Source organism: Archocentrus centrarchus, chromosome 7, assembly GCF_007364275.1.
Source record: "Archocentrus centrarchus isolate MPI-CPG fArcCen1 chromosome 7, fArcCen1, whole genome shotgun sequence".
In the NCBI taxonomy this organism is placed as follows: Eukaryota; Metazoa; Chordata; class Actinopteri; order Cichliformes; family Cichlidae; genus Archocentrus; species Archocentrus centrarchus.
This window is the reverse complement of record NC_044352.1, coordinates 13,618,890-13,623,501: the sequence shown is the minus strand read 5'-3', so window position 1 is coordinate 13,623,501 and position 4,612 is coordinate 13,618,890. Positions and strand designations below refer to the sequence as shown.

General features: G+C 40.7%; 1 long non-coding RNA gene across 1 annotated transcript; it reads right to left on the bottom strand.

Moving 5' to 3' along the window:
* Positions 1–1,988: 1,988 nt before the first annotated feature.
* Positions 1,989–3,829, bottom strand: LOC115783240 (uncharacterized). The gene is made up of 3 exons (XR_004020194.1): positions 3,705–3,829; positions 3,046–3,161; positions 1,989–2,291 (listed from the first exon to the last, which is right to left on the bottom strand). It is a non-coding gene; the product is annotated as an uncharacterized LOC115783240 (long non-coding RNA).
* Positions 3,830–4,612: the final 783 nt, after the last annotated feature.

Genomic DNA, 4,612 nt, shown 5'->3' with positions numbered 1-4,612 from the left:
TTGTCAATCAATGCAGCCACAACCGTAAATTTAAGCCATATAAATCCAAACAGGTGAGTTATGAAAACATGCCCTCACATACAACTGTTTTTATACCATTTTTATACCTTGATGTTAACATATAAACATGTTAATTTTATCCTGGAAGTTTGGGATTTCCGTCTATGAAGACTGACTCACTTTTAGAGCCACTCAACAGCTAGTTGTAGAATGTAAAAAAAGAGTGAAAATACACCTGTAACATTATGATGCTTTAAATATCTACTGTAATCTATAGCATGTCTAATTTCCCTTTGATCCTACAAAGAAAGCCACAGTGTGTTAGAACATAATGGCATTATTAAATGTCAAGGAAAATAAAACTGCCCACATAGTCTGTGGTTTATTCAATAAATATACAAGCTGCTGTAAACATAGCTTCTATCACACTATTTTGGACTTTAATGCACAATACGGTCCTGAATCCTGACAGAAATACATTTGTAACCCTAAATCACACACAGTGAAAAAAAAAACAAAAAAACTTAGTGCCCCCTCCTGGCAGATTTCCATACATGCAGAGTGAAGCAAAAACTTCTCCCCCGTGTACAAACGTAGAGAGATCCAAGTGGGGGTGGAATTACATCAGGAGTGGGTCTGAGCCCCTTCTTGTTTACAATGGTGATGGACAGGTTGACAGATGAGGTCAGGCAGGACTAAATAGCATTAATGCACAAGTGCTCATCATCTATGTGAACATGCTGACACATGCATGCATGTGCACATGACCCCAAAACAGCGTCAAGCAGAGTCATGCCGATGCTTTAAGTGGCCCTGCAGCCACTAGAGGGACCCCAAGCTGCAAATTCAGCCTCCATATATTTGAGGAGAATTAATATAACCTGTCTTCATTGATAGCCTAGGCTTATCCATTTGGTGCAGAAAAATGAAAATAAATAAATTAAAAAATGACACAGAAAAATGTGCACAAGATAAAGATAAGGTATTTGTTAACAATGTACAGTACTGTACAAAAGTCTTGAATCACCACTCAATTTTTGTTTCCAAGGAGCCAGATTTTTTTAAGTGGTCTTAGTTCAAGACTACTTTAGCAAATTCACCGGGCTTTTTGAGGTCTTTCAAAGTTTTTCTTTGGATAATGGCTGCTATTTCACACATTTTCAGTCCAGTACTTGTACCTGAGGATTCAGAGGATTTCCTTTCCTTTTTTTTAAGTCACTTAAAACCCACCTCAACCCATTTGGTGTGTAAAGGTGGCGAGCGATCCATTTAAAGTTATAAAGTGCACCTCTTAATGCTCTTTCCTCCCATCCTGTGTCTGTAGCCATTACTCTAAAGTCTATGGAGAATTCAGTCACTGATTTGTATCCGCACTGGAGGTTACACAGTGAGCAGCCTCTTCCTCGTGTAGGGGGTGGTCAAACAGAAGTCAGAAGTGAACTGAGCATATTGATTGATTCAATGGGATTGGTAATCAGATAAGCTTCTGCCCACTGAAGCGCTTGGTACTTTCACAGACCTTTGAAATGGGAAATCTTTGTGTAGTCAAGGAAAGCCTGAGGTGATCACTTAAACCCAACTCTCCACTGAATAAACTGGGTGAAAGAGCCAAATCGTGAGTGGATGGCTATGGGTTAACTGTGATGCAGGAGCAAGGATGCTGCCCTGGAACAAGGATTCTGAAGCAGGAGTGGAGGAGTGCTTAGAATGTATGGACTGAATAGTGCGGTGCATTTGTTCTATGCATTGATGTGTCTCTTGTAATTGCTGAGCCAGAGAGGCTAACACCAGTTTGTGCTCACCTATCACTGCACTCTGACAAGAGATGGCAACTCAGCTGAGTCTGCTGGGTCCAGTGGCTGATCGGATCATTCTGTAATGGCTTTGTAATTACCAGATCCAAGGAACAGACTCAGACCACAGGTGCAAGTATTAAAAGGTTTATTTAGAGAATGAATGGAATTAACAACAGACAGGTGAGTAATTGGCCAGGAACTATACTGTTTATACTTTATACAGTCAGGCTCCACAGTGCCAGGCAGTGAGCACAGGGCCCACTAAAGGACATCGGGCCACCCTCATGAAGTCTTTCTGATTGTTTGGTCAGTGGCATACTAGTGGCCTGCTGGAGGGCATTTTGTAGGGCTCTGGCAGTGCTCATCCTGTTGTTCCTTGCACAAAGGAGCCGATACTGGTCCTGCCAATGGGTTAAAGACCTTCTACAGCACTGTCCAGCTCTCCTAGAGTGAGTGTCTGTCTCCTGAAATCTCCTCCATGCTCTTGAGACTGTTCTGGGAGACACAGAACACCTTCTGACAATGATACGTTTTGATGTGCCATATTGGAGTTGGACTACCTGTGCAACCTCTGTAGTGATCAGGTATCACCTCATGCTACCAGTAGTTACACTGACCCCAAAATGTAAAACTAGTGAAAAAATAGAAGAGATGAGGAGGGAAAAATTCTAACTGGCCTCCACCTGTAAAACCATTCCTGTTTTGGAGCCTGTCTCATTATTCCCTTTCTAGTGCACCTGATGCTAATTTTATTAACCCCAAAGCAGCTGAAACTGATTAACAACCCAGTCTGCTGCTTAACTCACCAGATCAATACTCCAGAAGTGACTTGACTTGATGCTTTACTCTCATTAAAAAGTGTTCCTTAAAAAGTGTACTGCAGAGAGGGAGATGTTGTTAGCAAGGGGCTAGCAGATGGTGGAGATTTGCAAAGGTGTGCCAATATGACCCTCTGAGGCTTTATTTGTTAGAACTGAAGTTTGAGGCATAGGGATGGTAGCAGGTGGGCAGGCTGGAATTGAAAGAAGATGAAGGCGGTTCAGTAGGGAGTGGGCAGGCAAGTAACAGGTATCTGTTTTTGCTGATAAGCTCTGAGAGTGGAAGAGGAAAATGGCTATAATCTTCAGACTCCTTAAAGGAACACAGGTGAGTTCTCCAGGAAGTAAACAGAAAACCCATAAATAGGTAAGAAAAATATATTACAGAGCAAAAAACAAGGATAAGAATTAAACTAGATGAGCCAACTTACCACCATGGTGGAAGCGACAATCTGGCAGAGAATAATCCCCACAGATGGTCCTTGGTAAGCCAAGAAAAAAGCAGTTCAATTTGTAGGTGAAGGCATAGGTAGGCCCACCTTTCCACCTCAGAAAACAAAGAGGGAAAGCAAGAGAGTGAGAGAGAAAGATAAAGGGAAGAAGAAAAACAGAATAAACCCAGAGCCTACTCACACCTTGACAGGTTTAGATGCTCACTTGCAAACTCTTGATAGAAAGTTGACTACAGGTAAAACATCCTGGGAACGAGTTATAAAATGCTTACAGACATTTCTAAAGCTACTGAAATTCACAATACTTTTGTCAAAGTTGTGGTAATGAAGTCATTACTGTTTAGACCTAAATGAATACAAGGCTCAGCAGGGCTATTATTTTTGGACTACCCGGCTGTGTCATGGTTCCCCCTCTCAGGCGCTGACCTGCCTTCTCTCTTTTTCTCCCCTGCCTCTCTGTCCTGAGTTTGCGGACGTGAGTGAATTAACTCTTCTTCCCTCCTCCCAGAAGTAGACATGGCCACCCCGAGTCCACTGCCATGCCTTTCTGGATTGTTGAGTATAATGAGTAGTAGTCGTATTTATGTCCCCTAGCCTTTAATACTTTGCGTGTTTCTTCACCCATGCTATGTACTTACCTTTTCTGTCACCCTCTGTTGCAGATTCTGTCCTGGTGTGCCCACCTGCCTAGCTTCTAGAGAAACCTGTCTCGTCTGTCCTCACCTACAAAGAAATGCATACCCAAGTTCAAACCATGTGGAGTTTGAGAACCTTTACTATCACTCAAGCCTGTGGAGAAACAGAGTATTATTATTTGCATTTTCGACTGTGAAAAACTGAACACTTACCTGCAGCTTCATCTGTGAAAGCAGCATCTACTTACTTGAACTTGGAGCCTTTGAGAACAGGGAACACTTACCTCCAGTGAGCAAATGGCTAAATATTCCGCCCCAGCAGTTGTTGGGATTGGAGATGTTTAGGCATGAGATTAAGTGATACTTTCTTGTTTCAATTTTTCTGTGTTGAATATGAAAATTTTTTTGCTGTTTCCAAATGTATTAATGGTTAGGTATCTTTGAATTTGTAACTTCATTAAAAGATGGACATTTTCTGGAGAGGAAATCTGTGGTATCAGTCTGTTTCAAATTCAGGTTGAAATTGTCTCTGATTAGAGGTCTGAGATCTGAGATTATTTCTGGAAGAATTTCAGAGTTATAAGTGGTTGTAGGTGCATTTTAAGGGTTTTGAGATGACCAACAATCAATTATGTCCTACATCTTCCATGAATTTATAGTTTATATTTATAGTTTTATATTATAGTTTATAAAACAACAAAAATTAGCATCTCTAGGTTTGACAATAAAAGACAAAAATAGACAAGAACATAAAAATAAAATAAAAAGTGATAAAGGCAAACACAATGAGGTACTGTGTAGAATAACAGTACAAACGATTACACAGTACTGTGCAAGTATTGAATCTCCTCTCATTTTATTGTATTTTCATAGGAAAATGGGAAATAGGTGCAACAATTGATCTAAATGTG